The sequence below is a fragment of the Tachyglossus aculeatus genome, chromosome 9 (assembly GCF_015852505.1).
Source record: "Tachyglossus aculeatus isolate mTacAcu1 chromosome 9, mTacAcu1.pri, whole genome shotgun sequence".
In the NCBI taxonomy this organism is placed as follows: domain Eukaryota; kingdom Metazoa; phylum Chordata; class Mammalia; order Monotremata; family Tachyglossidae; genus Tachyglossus; species Tachyglossus aculeatus.
In genome coordinates this window covers 4,647,434-4,664,659 of record NC_052074.1, presented here as the reverse complement: position 1 = coordinate 4,664,659, position 17,226 = coordinate 4,647,434, and the positions used below count along the sequence as shown (strand labels likewise).

At 44.4% G+C, this 17,226-nt stretch overlaps 1 protein-coding gene and 1 non-coding gene across 6 annotated transcripts in view; both read right to left on the bottom strand.

The window, feature by feature from the left end:
* The window catches only part of ACYP2 (acylphosphatase 2), a 78,068-nt gene that overhangs the window by 15,291 nt on the left and 45,551 nt on the right, over positions 1-17,226 (bottom strand). The gene's annotated exons all lie outside the window — the stretch shown is intronic.
* Positions 2,921-2,992, bottom strand: TRNAK-UUU. Its single transcript has one exon. It is a non-coding gene; the product is annotated as a tRNA-Lys (tRNA).

The following is a 17,226-nucleotide window of genomic DNA, read 5'->3' as shown; positions in this document are numbered from 1 at the left end:
AGGGGGACGAGGGGGAGAGGAGGGAAGGGGCTCAGTCTGGGAAGGCCTCCTGGAGGAGGTGAGCTCTCAGCAGGGCCTTGAACTTAACTTAAGAGAAGTTAAGCGACTTGCCCAAAGTCACACAGCTGACAATTGGCGGAGCCAGGATTTGAACCCACGACCTCTGGCTCCAAAGCCCAGGCTCTTTCCACTGAGCCACGCTGCTTCTAAAACTTCCTTAATGAAGCAGCAAACTGTAAGTCTGTTGTGGGCAGGGAGCGTGCCTACCAAATCTGTTGTGTTGTATTCTCCCAAGCGCTCATTAAAGTGTTCTGCAGGCAGTCAGTGCTCGATAAATATCATTGATTGAATGATTGAGCACTCCAGTAGGGTTGGTGGTTTCAATGTCCCTGCGGGCACTTGGGTGGCTGTGATGGGAGCCCAGGAGTCCGTGGGCTACCCCAAGCCCAGCAGTAATAATAATGATTATAGTAATAGTAATTATGGTATTTGTTAAGTGCTTACTCTGTGCCATATCCCATAACAAGCACTGGGATGGATACAAGCAAATCGGGTTGGACACAGTCCCTCTCTCACGTGGGGCTCAGTTTTAATCCCTGTTTTCCGGATGAGGTAACTGGGGCCCAGAGAAGTAAAGTGACTTGCCCATGGTCACACAGCAGACAAGTGGCGGAGCCAGGTTTAGAATCAATGCCCAGACCCCCGAGGGAGGACTTAGAAAAAAAAATAATGGCATTTGTTAAGTGCTTATTATGTGCTTTTAGACTGTGAGCCCACTGTTGGGTTGGGACTGTCTCTATATGTTGCCAACTTGTACTTCCCAAGTGCTTAGTATAGTTCTCTGCACACAGTAAGTGCTCAATAAATACGATTGATTGATTGATTGATTGCCAGGCACTGTAGTAAGCACTGGGGTGGATACGAGCAAATCAAATTGGTCCCCGTCCCAAGTGAGGCTCACAGTCTTAATCCCCATTTTATAGAGGAGGTAACTGAGGCACAGAGAAGTGTCATCCCAGTGTTCGTAGACTCCAGTCTGGGATGAAACCCCATGCCCTATTGAGAGCAGTCCCATATCAATCAATCAATCAATCAATCGTATTTATTGAGCGCTAACTGTGTGCGGAGCACTGTACTAAGTGCTTGGGAAGTCCAAGTTGGCAACATATAGAGACGGTCCCTACCCAACAGTGGGCTCACAGTCTAAAAGGGGGAGACAGAGAACAAAACCAAACATACTAACAAAATAAAATAAATAGATTAGATATGTACAAGCAAAATAAATAGAGTAATAAATATGTACGAACATATATACAGATCTCCTAAAGAACCCATTGGCTATGCAAGCCCACCATGTCCCGGAATCTCAGGCCCCAGCCCGGTATAGGAGGAAAAATGGGAGGGATGCAGGGGAGTTTTATGTAGGCAGAGGCAGCTGAGCCGGGCTAGGAGAAGGAATTTTCTGTAGGCTGAGCCGTTTGTTTTTTAAAGTCCAGTCCGAATCCTTATCGGTACTCGCTTGGCTCCTACTCCGGGAGGAGGCCGGATTTGATTCCGGGCCTGACAAATAAATTCGTCCAAACCATCTGGTTGGGTAACGGGACCGTAATTACGCACACTCCCGGCCTCATCTGGTGGCCAGAAAATCCTGTCCAGCACGGACTTCCAGAACTAAAAAAATGTGGGGCTTCTTATGCTAATTAGAGTGGGGGCTAGGGAAACAGGGAGGCATCACTGGTAGAGCCCATCAGGCAGTCAACTGTATTTATTGAGCATTTGCTAGGTGCAGAGCTTTATATTAAGCGCTTGGGAAAGTCATCAATCGTATTTATTGAGCGCTTACTGTGTGCAGAGCACTGTACTAAGCGCTTGGGAAGTACAAGTTGGCAACGTATAGAGACAGTCCCTACCCAACAGTGGGCTCACAGTCTAAAGGAGAGTCCAAAAGAACAACAGGACAGACACATTCCCTGCCCACAACGAGGTGACCGTCAAGAAGGGGAGAGAGGCGTGCTCCTGGCTTGCAGTTAGCGATCGGGATTTCTACTGCACTAAGCAAGAGGACGATCTAAAGAGGCAGCATGGCCTAGTGGCTAGAGCAGGGGCTTGGGCGTCAGAAGGACCTGGGTTCTAATCCCAGCTCCACCACTTCATAACGACAGTATTTGTTCAGTGCTTACTATGTGATAACGATAATAATGACGGCATTCGTTAAGTGCTTACTACGTGCCGAGTGCTGTTCTAAGAGTTGGGAGGGGATACATGATCATCGGGTTGTCCCTCATGGGGCTCACAGTCTTAATCCCCATTTTGCAGATGAGGTAACTGAGGCACAGAGAAGTGAAGTGACTTGCCCAAAGTCACACAGCTGACAAGTGGCAGAGGTGGGATTAGGCCCTACTGAGGGCTCACCTACTCCAGGAGGCCTTCCCAGACTGAGCCCCTTCCTTCCTCTCCCCCTCGTCCCCCTCTCCATCCCCCCCATCTTACCTTCTTCCCTTCCCCACAGCACCTGTATATATGTATATATGTTTGTACATATTTATTACTCTATTTAGTTATTTTACTTGTACATATCTATTCTATTTATTTTATTTTGTTAGTACGTTTGGTTTTGTTCTCTGTCTCCCCCTTGTAGACTGTGAGCCCACTGTTGGGTAGGGACTGTCTCTATATGTTGCCAACTTGGACTTCCCAAGTGCTTAGTACAGTGTTCTGCACACAGTAAGCGCTCAATAAATACGATTGATGATGACGATGATTAGAACCCATCACTTCTGACTCATTCATTCAATCGTATTTCTTGAGCGCTTACTGTGTGCAGAGCACTGTACTAAGCGCTTGGGAAGTCCAAGTTGGCAACATATAGAGACGGTCCCTACCCAACAGTGGGCTCACAGTCTAGAAGGGAAACACATCACGCCCAACAGGGACTTGAACCCTGGACCCTCAGATTAAAAGTCTGATGCTCTGCCGACCGAGCTATCCGGGCTGCAAGCCCATGCTGTGTCAAGCACTGTTCTAAGGGCTGGGGTGGTCACACTTATCTGCTGCGTGACTTTGGGCGAGACCCCTTAACTTCTCTGTGCCTCAGTTTCCTTAGCTGTAAAATGGGGATTAAGACTGTGATGCTTATGTGGGACAGGGACTGTATCCATTCATTCATTCAATCATATTTATTGAGCACTTATTGTGTGCACAGCACTGTACTAAGTGCTGGGAGAGTACACTATAACAATAAACAGACACATTCCCTGCCCACGACGAGCTTACAGTCCAGGGGGGAGACGGACATTAATGGAAATAAATAAATGACAGAGGTGGACATAAGTGCCGTGGGGCCAGGAGTGCGGATGAAGAAAGGGAAACACAGAAGGGAGTGGGAGAAGAGGAAAGAGAGGGGCTTAGTCCGGGAAGGTTTCTTGGAGGAGATAAGTCGTCTGTGAGGCAACTGAAGCCCGGAGAAATGAAATGACTTGCCCAAGATCACACAGCAGACAAGTGGCAGAGCTGGAATTAGAATCCAGGTCCTTCTGACTCCCAAGTCGGTGCCGAATCTACTAGGCTACACTGCTTCCTGATGCTCACACTGCTTCCGAAGAAGAAATGCCACAAGAGTGAGAGATGCAAGCCTTCCCAATTTACTGGACCCACCTGTCCTAAAGGAGACTCACACTGGTGTAAGAAAATACTCTTTTCTTCCATTAAGCAAAGTAATTTTGGGAGTGAAAAAATGATTACCTAGAGAAATAAGGCAAATTGCCTTCGGGGGGAAAAGTTCACATTTCTGTTTGAATAAATCAAATGAAGCTTTCTAGAGAATTCGGTAATAAGAATCATCTTGAAACACTCAAGATAAAGTGAGTGTGCGGTATACGTGATGCAGACATGCCAAAATGTGTGATGGTTACTGGATCTTCATGAGACGGGGGAGCGTTTTCCAAAACAAGCACTTTGCGTCTCCAGCACCAATTATCCTTAAACAGAAAACTATAATGGGAGGAGCAATAAGATCTACGATCCACTCTATAAAAATAAACAGACTGTTCAAGTCTCCAAGAAAGAGAAAGAAAGCAACGATGGTTTTTCCTCGTCAAGTGGGAAGAGATTCAAATGTCAAGTGGTTAACAAAAAGTTAAGCAAAGTCACTTCGAGCTTTCGTGACATGGAGTAGAAGTTGAGAGATTGAATGGTGAGAAATAGGGAATAATGACAATAAGCTAAATCTTGCAGCGAACAGGCCACTGCGGCCACTGGGCAAATCTTGGGTTTTACGAAGAAAGCCTGGTGTGCAATTCTTCCAAACGGCTATGGTGCCTATCACAATAAGAAAACCAACTCCATCCTTCCTTCCTTCCTCCCGCTGAGCACAAATGAGCCCGTTATAAAGCTTAGAACTACATTTTATTACGTGAACTTAGAAAGGAGGACATTATTTCCTGATATAACTCCACTAACAGTACAGAGAATCAGCCTTCTTTTCTTCCTCTGAGTGGGAAACTGCCTAGCATTTGGAAAGAAATGGATTTTTAAAATCGACCTCTGGCTACACAGAAATAGTGGTTTCTCAGTCCACGTGACTTTTATAAATAATTTTATTTATTCCCCAGCTGTTTCTTTGGACATAGAAAAACATATGCAGCCATTTCCTAAGGTCTCAGTTGGCTTCATTTTGGCAAAAGCGGACTGCATCTACTTCTGTTGCCTGTCACGGTATCATGTTATATTTATTTGGAAGGACCTGGGTTCTAATCCCAGCTCTGCCACTTGTCTGCTGTGTGACCTTGGGCAAGTCACTTAACTTCTCTGTACCTCAGGTCCCTCATCTGTGAAATTGGGGTGGAGACTGTGAGCCCCAGGGGAGACACAGACTGCGGCCATCCTGATTAGCTTGTATGGACTACAGCGCTTAGTGCATTGCCTGGCGCTTAATAAGCACTTAACAAATACTATAAAAAAATTATTGAAAGAGGGGTTTCTGAGGATAAAGGTGTGCAAAACCCCCAAGCGCTTGCCAGCGCTGTGCACACAGTAAGCGCTCAATAAATACGACTGAAAGTGGCGGAGTTTTTTAGACTCTGAGCCCACTGTTGGGTAGGGACTGTCTCTATATGTTGCCAATTTGTACTTCCCAAGCGCTTAGTAGAGTGCTCTGCACATAGTAAGCGCTCAATAAATACGATTGATGATGATGATGATGAATTAGAACCCACGTCTTCTGGCTCCCACGCCCATGCTTTGCCCCTAGGCTAGTCTTGGTTTCAAACCTTTGATCTTTTTTTGGCCAGCGGGGTCAAATCATGCGACCCAAATGGCAACAACTGTAACTTGAACTTTGTGCTTAGTACAGTGCTCCGCACACAATAAGCGCTCAATAAATATGACTGAATGAATGAACTGAAGCATCCAGACTATTCTGGGAGAGGGAGGGGGAGAGAGTGGAGACCAAAATCTGAGACTCAACTGGACCAGTCTGCCAAGCCGCTGACGAACAGTCATTCTATTCATTCAATCGCATTTACTGAGTGCTTACTCTGTGCAGAGCACTGTGCTAAGTGCTAGGGAGAGTACAATGCAACAATGACCAGATAGATTCAGTGACTAAGAGTGACAAGTGGTTGGTGAAAAGAGGGTTGCAAAATCAATCAATCAATCAATCAACCATATACATTGAGCTAATCTCCTTCCACAACCTAGCCTGCATACTTTGCTCCTCTTACTTTCATTCAATCATATTTATTGAACATTTACTGTGTGCTGAGCACTGTACTAAGCGCATGGGAGAGTACAATAGAACAGTACAGTACAATAGTACAATGAGAAGCAGCGTGGCTCAGTGGAGAAGAGCCCGGGCTTTGGAGTCAGAGGTCATGGGTTCAAATCCCGGCTCCGCCAAATGTCAGCTGTGTGACTTTGGGCGAGTCACTTCACTTCTCTGGGCCTCGGTTCCCTCATCTGTAAAATGGGGATGAAGACTGGGAGCCCCCTGTGGGACAACCTGATCACCTTGTAACCTCCCCAGCGCTCAGAACAGTGCTTTGCACACAGTAAGTGCTTAATAAATGCCATTATTATTATTATTAACAATAAAAAGACACATTCCTTCCTCTAGCACCAACCTATTCACCGTGCCTCCATCTCACCTCTCTCACTGCGGATCCCAGGGAGAGATTTTTTTTCCCTCCTGATGCAGCTACCAGATTGTGGAACCTTTCCGATTCGATAAATGCACTAATGTCGCTCTGTCACTCCCTTATAATTGATTGCACAACGATGGATTATTTTAGTCAACACAGGACGGCTGACCTCGATTCAGAAACCAACCCCCACTCACTGACACTGTACCTAGGGAAAATTGACGGCAATTTACAATGCTTTGCCTGGAGATCAATCGATTCATCAATGCTATTTACTGAGCGCATATTATGTGCGGAGCACTGTACTATACTATACTATACATATATATATATATGTGTATATATATATACATACTATATTATGTGCGGAGCACTGTACTAAGAACTTGGGAGAGTCCAATCTAATATCTAATTGGAAGACACCATCCCTGCTCTCAAGGAGCTTACAATTGTATCATAAATAGGGGGACTGCTTGTATTCTTCCCCGTTTGGCCTCATTAATGACTCATTAATCTGCGTCACGGGTTCCACGACAGGGAAACGGACGTTTCATTCGTCGGAAGTAATCGTGGCCAAGGCAACGTCTCTCCGCGCCTAGCGACCCTGTTGGAACAATTATTCAACGAAAACAAAGCAGCCGAACAGAACTAAATGTTCTGAAGCAATGGGAGATTGGGAGGGCGGGGATAATGGGAAATTGCAGTTAATATGAAAGTTGGTTTTTTTTAGTTCGGAGCACTAAAAGTTTGTTGTTATGGCAGTAGTAGTATCATCATCAATCGTATTTATTGAGCGCTCACTATGTGCAGAGCACTGTACCAAGCGCTTGGGAAGCACAAATTGGCAACACATAGAGACAGTCCCTACCCAACAGTGGGCTCACAGTCTAAAAGGGGGAGACAGAGAACAAAACCAAACATACTAACAAAATAAAATAAATAGAATAGAATAGTAGCAGTACTAATAATAGTAGGGATAACAGTAATGATAATACAAGAAGCAGCATGGCCTATTGGACAGAGCAAGAGCTTGGGAGTTAGAAGGACGTGGGTTCTAATTGCAGCTCCTCCACTGTGTGCTGTGTGTCCTCGGGCAAGTCATTTGACTTCTCTGGGCTTCAGTTACCTCACCTGTAAAATGGGGACTAAGACTGTGAGCCCCATGGGGGGTACGGACTGTGTCCAACCTGATTATGGGTCACGGGTTCGAATCCCGGCTCCGCCACTTATCGGCTGTGTGACTTTGGGCAAGTCACTTAACTTCTCTGTGCCTCACTTACCTCATCTATAAAATGGGGATTAAGATTGTGAGCCCGCTGTGGGACAACCTGATCACCTTGTATCCCCCCCAGTGCTTAGAACAGTGCTTTGCACATAGTAAGTGCTTAATAAATGCCATCATTATTATTATTATTATTATTAGCAATGCTTAGCAGAGTGCCTGGCACATAACAAGTACCATAAAAAAAAAAACACAACAGCAGTTGTATCTCTATTTATTCATTGCGGGTCCACGGGTTGGAATGAAATATACGAGCGAAGCCTTTAAGAAAATATAACAGAATCATGAGACACATTTCCTGCTCAACGAGAGCTTCCATTCTGAGGGGGAAGAGAGGCATAAAAACATTTATGTTTAACCAGAAATCACCGACTACGCGGTTGATTATACACAGGCACACGGGTGCCGAGAAAGACTCTCGAGATGGCTGTCCCTTGGTTGGGATTCATCTCGCTGGTTTTGAAGCCAGAATTCAATTTGATTTTCAGTTGCCTCGCTCCCCCTTCTTACACAGGAACTCAATATTAACCAACTTGAGATTCCGCCTGGATTTTTCTAAATTGAGGTTGCCATGGCACTTGTAACCCAGCCTGGTTTGTTTGTGGATTGGCAGCCCTAAAATAACACCGCGGAAAAAAAAAAAGGATCACCCCCAAGAGCAGAATACTTTCCAAATCAATTGACAAAACTATTCCTTTTTCGTTTCCAAATCGAAGGATCTTAAGGGTGGGACTGTTGTTGTTTTTTCTAATTTGAACAAATTCAATGCAAACTTGGATTTAGTCTTCTTTCTAATACAGAATGGCCGAAGGAATTGGTTTGAATTTGAAGAAATAGTATTTAGCTTTGACTCTTATTTGCCAGTGTTCAATCCAACACCCATTCTGAGCCTTTAAAGTAGGAATTTGAAGGGTTTTGGTGTTGTGGCACAGACCTGCTGTCCCGATGAGATCATTTTCCTTTGTATTCCCAATGGAGGAATAGCCCTTTATTTATTTATGCAGTGCTGTCTCTTCCTGCAGAACGAGGTTTAGTACACTTCGACAAACTCCGAAAGAAATGTCGTAAATTCCGCTATATATCCTTCGATCAAAAAACTTCCTAAGGAATTTTTTACAGTTTTTTAAAGTGAAATGTTTTTCTCTCAAAAATGTTGCTTTCTGCTCATTTTTCTTTTAGATTCACAATACCGTCCTGCCATTTTCATTTTATTCCTTACCCAGACCTGTCTTTCCTTAAGCTTATGAGACAAAACCAGACATTTATACACGCTGCAGTTTCCAGTTTCCATTCAGGCAATAAATGTTGGCTGGGTAGAGTCTATTAATTTTTTTGTTGTGTCTACTCTAGTACATTAATCAATCACTGGTATTTATTGGATGCTTACCGTGTGCAGATCACTTGGGAATGTTCAAGGGAGGTGTTAGACACGTTCCCTGCTCGCATGGAGCTTACAGTCTAGAGCGCAAGCTTACATCACCGCAGGAGCAGTTAGAACCCGTTCCGCTGATTTTAGTTTTCAGATGCTAAATCTTGTGGCGTGTTGTCTGTTGTCAATCAATCAATCAATCGTATTTATTGAGCGCTTACTGTGTGCAGAGCACCGTACTAAGCGCTTGGGAAGTACAAGCTGGCAACATATAGAGACAGTCTCTACCCAACAGTGGGCTCATAGTCTAAAAGGGGGAGACAGAGAACAAAACCAAACATACTAACAAAATAAAATAAATGGAATAGATATGTACAAGTACAAGCTGGCAACATATAGAGACAGTCTCTACCCAACAGTGGGCTCATAGTCTAAAAGGGGGAGACAGAGAACAAAACCAAACATACTAACAAAATAAAATAAATGGAATAGATATGTACAAGTAAAATAAATAAATAAATGGAGTAATAAATATGTACAAACATATATACATATATACAGGTGCTGTGGGGAAGGGAAGGAGGTAAGATGAGGGGGATGGAGAGGGGGCCTAGCGCAGGGAACCGAATGGAAAATCCACACTCCTGTCCACACAGCCGTGGCACATGTCGCTGCACAACATTTTACCGCTGATGAGATCACAGGCAATTTGGAGGTCAAGCAGCGAGCTTGATTCCTAATGCGCCTCCGTCAATGGGGGTGGAGGGCTGTCTTGCGGTGGGGGACGGGGCTGCGGAAAGGGGGATGAACAGACCTTCCTCTTGACGATGAGTGGGAATGACAGGCCGACAGGAACTGAAGGTAGAAGGGCAGTGAGCCGGGGCGGGACACATGGAACGGTTTAAGGGACGGGAGCCCGTTAGGAGCCGGGGGAGAATGAGTCTGCTGGCTGACTTGTACATATCTATCCTATTTATTTTATTTTGTTAGTATGTTTGGTTTTGTTCTCTGTCTCCCCCTTTTAGACTGTGAGCCCACTGTTGGGTAGGGACTGTCTCTAGATGTTGCCAATTTGTACTTCCCAAGCGCTTAGTACGGTGCTCTGCACATAGTAAGCGCTCAATAAATACGATTGATGATGATGATGACCACGCGCAATTCGATACAAAGTCAATCCTCCCTCTTCTCCCTCTCTCGACTTCTGGGGGCCGGAGTGAGCCCGCAGAGGCAACGTCGGGCAGTAGACACCTCGATCAGTGGTGTTTATTGAGCGCTTACGGTGCACAGAGCACTGTATTAAGCACTGGGGAGAGGACAGTTGCAACAGAGTTGGCGGACACGTTCTCCACCCGCAACGAGTTTACGGTCTAGAGGGGGACACAGACATGATTTATAGATATGTCCATAAGCGCTGTGGGTTTGAGGGTAGGGCCTGTTGAGGGTATGTTTGTACATATTTATTACTCTATTTATTTATTTATTTATTTTACTTGTACATATCTATCCTATTTATTTTATTTTGTTAGTATGTTTGGTCTTGTTCTCTGTCTCCCCCTTTTAGACTGTGAGCCCACTGTTGGGTAGGGACTGTCTCTATATGTTGCCAGCTTGTACTTCCCAAGCACTTAGTACAGTGCTGTGCACACAGTAAGTGCTCAATAAATACGATTGATTGATTGATTGATTGATTGACTACAGATCCGATTACATACACGGACCGTACGTGACGCTGTAATAAGGAATCCTCTGTCAGGACTCCGAACGACCTCATGGAGGGGCCAGATCCGATTACATAGACTACGCAGTAGGGAGAGGGAATTGGGGAAAAGGGGGTTTAATCGGGAAAGGCCTCTTGAAGGAGATGATAATAATAATTATTATTCAATAACTAATAATTAATATTACATTATATATTATTAATAATGATGCTATTAATATTGATAATAATATTAAGGATGTGCTTAACAAACACAATGAGGATTCTGCTCTGTTTGGCCCAAGCTTTGTGGCCACGTTTAGACTTCACAGGTTGAGGCTTCAGACATTTGGGGAACTCGACTGATTGATGGCTTTGGGGGACGGAGGGATGAGCTAAGGGCAATTCACCAACCTTGGACAGAGAACCTGCTCTGCACACAGTAAGCGCTCAATAAATACGATTGATTAATTGATTGATTGATTGATTCTCTGTCTCCCCCTTCTAGACTGTGAGCCCACTGTTGGGTAGGGACCGTCTCTATATGTTGCCAACTTGTACTTCCCAAGCGCTTAGTACAGGGCTCTGCACACAGTAAGCGCTCAATAAATATGATTGAATGAATGAATGAATGAATGAACCTGTGGTTCTGAAAGGAACTTTGAGAAGCATGAAGACAGAGTCGGTCTGACCCGGGAGAGCTCGTCTCTTCAGAACCAGTTAGCCCCAATAAGATACCAGTAGTAGCTTCCAATCAAAGGACAACTCTGCACCTAGTAATTTAAGGAAATAACTCTTTTTATTTTTTAAATGGTATCTGTCAAGCGCTTCCTCTGTGTCAAACACAGTTCTAAGCTCTGGGGCTGGGGTAGATACAAGTTAATCAGGTTGGACAGAGTCCCATGAGGGACACACAGCCTAAAGTCAGAGGGAGAACAGGAGTGCTGAGGCCCAGAGAACTTAAGTGACTTGTCTGAGGTCACCCAGCAAGCAACTGGCAGAACCAGCATTAGAACCCAGGCCCTCTGACTCTCGGGCCTGTGCGCTTTCCACTAGGCCATGCTGTTTCTCCTTCTTCTGACCAGAATAGATGGAGATCGAGGCTCTTCAACGGGAGGTCCGTTCTGTAACAGAGATGATCTGAGCTTCCTTCTGGGGAAATCTAAATCATGGTTGTTTTCAATTCCAAAATAGAACCCTGAAGAAAGTGCTATTTCTGATTTGGCATTACCCGTTCTGGACCCATCTGTTGGTGCTGATCAGATTCAAATAATTTTTTCAAGTAATGCCCACATTACACACGATATGTCTAAAATCTGCACTTTTCTCTCCACCCCGTCGGCTATCACGCTGATCTGCGGCGACTACTGCATCTGCTTCCTCACTGGTCTCCCCGTCTCCTATCTCTCCCCACTCCATCCATACTTCCCTCTGCTGTCCGGATCATTTTTCTACAAAAATGTTCAGTCCATTTTTCCCCACTCCTCAAAAAATTCCAATGGTTACCTATCCACCTCCATTAAATGCCATCGTTATTACTCTATCTTTTAGACTGTGAGCCCACTGATGGGTAGGGACTGTATATGTTGCCAATTTGTACTTCCCAAGCACTTAGTACAGTGCTCTGCACACAGTAAGCACTCAATAAATACGATTGATGATGATGATGATATTCAAAAGAAACTCCTTACCATATGTTTTAAAGCCCTCAATCAGCTCACCCCCCTCCTACCTCACTTCAGCGATCTCCTACTCCTCCAGTCCAGCCAGCACACTTCACTCTTCTAACGTCAGCTTACTCACTCGCGTGCCCCGATCTCGCCTCCCTCGCTTCGGACACCTTTCCTCCTCTAGCCTAGAAATCCACCGGCTCCTCGGAAATAGGGCAGACCACCATTCTCCCCACTTTCAAAGCCTTATTAAGATCACATCTCCTACGAGAGGCATAGTAAGCGCTTAATAAATGCCATTATTATTATTATTATTCCCCAATTAAGCCCTCTCTGTCACCTGTGTCATTCTGTGTCATCTCTGCCCTTGGATCTATAACCTTAGGGCGTTTGATATTCACTGGTGTCATTATGTATTCATTCATTCATTCAATCGTATTTATTGAGCGCTTACTGTGTGCAGAGCACTGTACTAAGCGCTTGGGAAGTCCAAGTTGGCAACATATAGAGACGGTCCCTACCCAACAGCGGGCTCACAGTCTAGAAGACAGGCTCACAGTCTAGAAATTTATATATTATAAATCACGTATTTATATTAATGTCTGTCTCCCCCTCTAGACTGCAAGCTCACGGTGGGCAGGGAACGTGTCCGCCAACTCTGTTATACTGTACTCTCCGAAGCGCTTAGAACAGTGCTCTGCACATAATAAGTGCTCAATAAATACCATTTATGGTGATGATGGATGCATTCAATGGTGATTTTTATAAAGCATGCACTAACTAAACTGAAGTAGGCCTTGTTTTCCTATCAGCAACTATGTCTCTAACTCTGACTGCCACGGAATTTGGATTTCTTTCCAAAATGCTACTTCCTCCCTGAACCTTTCAACCGAGATTCACTTAAACCTAAACTACTCACGATAGCTCCATGCTTTTGTTTTAATCATTCCACACGTGACCTGTCTTTGTTTAAGTTACTTCCAGCCGCGATTTTGTTAGTATGTTTGGTTTTGTTCTCTGTCTCCCCCTTTTACACTGTGAGCCCACTGTTGGGTAGGGACTGTCTCTATATGTTGCCAATTTGTACTTCCCAAGCGCTTAGTACAGTGCTCTGCACATAGTAAGCGCTCAATAAATACGATTGATGATGATGATGAACAAGGACCTGAATGTCGAAACCATAACCCAGAACCCTCTTCTGTTTTTTCCTAATATTTTCTCCTCAGGGCCTTACAATCTTGCTTTTCCTCCTGCGCCCAAGATTGATTTATCTCCACATGAATCATCATTCGTTGTCGTATTTATTGAGCGCTTACTGTGTGCAGAGCACTGTACTAAGCGCTTGGGAAGTACAAGTCTGTTCTGGGACTCAATATGGAGTACACAGAATTCCTCATCCTCCCTCCTAAACCTGAACTATTTCTCTTAGACCGTCAGCCCCATAAGGGACTTGATTAGCTGTTTCGACCCCAGCGCTTTGTACAGTGCTTGGCATACAGTAAGCGCCTAACAAACACCACAGTTGTTATCACGACGGACAACATCACCACCCTCCCTTGTCCCGTTGCTCAAAACTTGGGCATCGCTTTTGGCTCCGGGATTAGAATCCGTGTCCTTTAGACTCCCACGCCTGTGCTCTATCCACTAGGCCATGTTGCTTCTCCTTAGTTAGGAGGCTATCACTTGGGAAGAAAAAAAATTAATTGGGGAAGGTCTGGAGGAGGTGGCTTTTCAGAAAGGCTTTGGAGATGCGGAGGTCTCAATAAATATCATTGATTAATTAATATATTGGTTGATATATCCCCTACTTCATCTCCCTTCTGCCTCGCCTTTGCACTCTGATTTGTAACCCTTTATTCCCCCAACCCTAAGTCCCACAGCATGGCGTGGGAGTCAGAAGGTCATGGGTTCTAATCCCTCCCCCGCCACTCGTCTGCTGTGTGACCTCGGGCAAGTCGCTTCACTTCTCTGGGCCTCAGTTCCCTCACCTGTAAAATGGGGATTGAGACTGTGAGCCCCACGTGGGACAGGGACTGTGTCCAACTCCAGTGGCTTGCATCCTTCCCAGTGCTTAGTACCGTGCATCATCAATCGTATTTATTGAGCGCTTACTATGTGCAGAGCACTGTACTAAGCGCTTGGGAAGTACAAATTGGCAACATATAGAGACAGTCCCTACCCAACAGTGGGCTCACAGTCTAAAAGACTGTGCTCTGCACATACCATAATAAATACGATAAAATTTGACTGATATAATTTTCTTTCTCCTCTAGTTGCTTTTGCTATCCTTCTTGTCGTCTTTTTTACTGACAACCATCCAACTGGGCAAGAGAGCTCTCCAAGAGTATCATTCTATTTATCAACACCAAATAGTATCCTGCATTCTAGTTCCAGAAGGAGCCGGGAAACTACCATTTGTGATTAATTAGGAAGAGATCATCGCTCAAATACTCCAACAACAGGCAAATTGAAATCTACTAAAGGAGAAAGCCCTTTCAGCCTATTTTGTAGTCATGATTAGAGACTCCAACTCTCAATCGTCTCGCTTTGGCACGAGAGACCCAAACTCCCAGACAGACAAATCAGTCAGATCGCAGTATGTAAAAATGGTAAACGGCTGAGAGTTAGGCTGTCAGATAACTTTAAAATGTTGAACCCCCACTCCTCGGGAAACCACTTCGGATAAGAAGGGAAGAGAAGGATTCAAACCAAAGCATGTCTCAGATAGAGAAGCAGCGTGGGTTAGTGGATAGAGTACAGGCTTGGAAGTCAGAAGGACCTGGGTTCTAATCCTGCCTCCACCCGGGGCAATTCACTTAACTTCTCTGGGCCTCAGTTACCTCATCTGTAAAAGGGGCATTGAGATTGTGAGCCCCACGTGGGACAGGGACTGTGTCCAACCTGATTTGCTTAGTAGAGTGCCTGGCACATAGAAAGTGCTTATCAAATACCACAGTTATTATTATTATTATTACCACTCTCTCAACCTTGCAAACAGCAAGTGGCCACACTGCTCCTCACAATTACCCCAAGCTGGATAATAATAATAATAATGATGGTATTTGTTAAGCACTTACTATGTGCAAAGCACTGTTCTAAGCACTGGGGAGGTTACAAGGTGATCAGGTTGTCCCACGGGGGGGCTCACAGTTTTAATCCCCATTTTACAGATGAGGTCACTGAGGCACAGAGATGTTAAGTGACTTGCCCAAAGTCACACAGCTGACAGTTGGCGGAGCCGGGATTTGAACCCATGACCTCTGACTCCAAAGCCCGGGCTCTTTCCACTGAGTCATGCTGCTTCTCCAATGGATGTCAATCCCAGGACTCTAGGTTCTAAAAGTGACGCTCCTTGGCATAATGAAAAAAAAAACAAAATTACCACCCAACAAGGGTTTTTGCCTTGGTTAGCTCTGCTAGGCCATCATATTTATCCCTAAATTGGAGAATGCAGCCTGTCACAAAGGAAGAACAATTCTCTTTTTTAAAAAGTGGCGATTTCCCTGCTTCTTCTATCTGTTTTCACCTTCTGCTTAAACGGGATATTGAAATAGACAAGAAATCAGCTTTCTGAGTAGTTATCTTTGGAAGGCGAAACCCTCGAATACTTCAATCTGATCTGGAAAACTGAGCTTGTAAAAACCCAAGGCAGGAATACAAGAGTTCAGCCAAGCCCTACTGGGAAGTTTTGGGAAACGGCCATGTTATTAAACGGTGATTTGAAAGATTGAATTCAATTCAGCAGAATTAGAAGAAAAAAATACCGGACTCTCTCTTTAGCATGAGGTATCCAGATAATTGAAACTGAAAGTGGCGTTTCGGTGCTTAAGTAATCTGGTTAATTGTCTCAATTCTCTTTCGCTTCTCTACGGGAACCCAGCGATAAGAGATGAAAAATACACACTCTAATTTGAAGAGCCTTGGTTCAGCTCTGATTGATCTTTTAGACTGTGAGCCCATTGTTGGGTAGGGACTGTCTCTATGTGTTGCCAATTTGTACTTCCCAAGCGCTTAGTACAGTGCTCTGCACATAGTAAGCGCTCAATAAATACGATTGATTGATTGATTGATTGATCATTCTTTTTCTGAAGATAGCCAATAGAGATGATGCGGTTTGCAATATTTGCTGTCACCCTGCTGGTCCGGCCTAACTTCCTGCTTGTCTGGATATTGCCAATTCTCCCGGGGCTGTTCAATTGTTAAATGACCCAATCATTTGTTATTCTTAAAGTATATTGCCAATTCTACCGGAGCTGTTCAATTGTTAAGTGACCCAAGCATTTGTTATTCTTAAAGTTTAACTCCATCAAGACAGGGGATAATAAGAGAGAAAAAAAATAGAACAGGTGTACCTCATTTTATACTGGGATTCTACTGAGAATAGTCAATATTCTCAATATTTTATTAATTATATATTCATGTCAGTCAGTCGTATTTATTGAGCGCTGCCTGTATGCAGACACTATAATAAGAGAAAAAGAAATAGAACAGGTGTACCTCATTTTATACTGGGATTCTACCGAGAATAGTCAATATTCTCAATATTTTATTAATTATATATTCATGGCAGTCAGTCATATTTATTGAGCGCTGCCTGTATGCAGACACTATACTAAGTGCTGGGAAGAGTACAATGTAACATAACAAGCACATTCCCTGCCCACAACAAGCTGCTTGTCTTCCCCTCTAGACTGTAAACTCATTGTGGGCAGGGAAAGTATGAACCAACTCTGTTGCGCTGTACTGTCATCATCATCATCATCAATCGTATTTATTGAGCGCTTACTGTGTGCAGAGCACTGTACTAAGCGCTTGGGAAGTACAAGTTGGCAACATCTAGAGACAGTCCCTACCCAACAGTGGGCTCACAGTCTAAAAGGGGGAGACAGAGAACAAAACCAAACATACTAACAAAATAAAATAAATAGAATAGATATGTACAAGTAAAATAGAGTAACAAATATGTACAAACATATATACAGGTGCTGTGGGGAAGGGAAGGAGGTAAGATGGGGGGATGGAGAGGGGGACGAGGGGGAGAGGAAGGAAGGGGCTCAGTCTGGGAAGGCTCC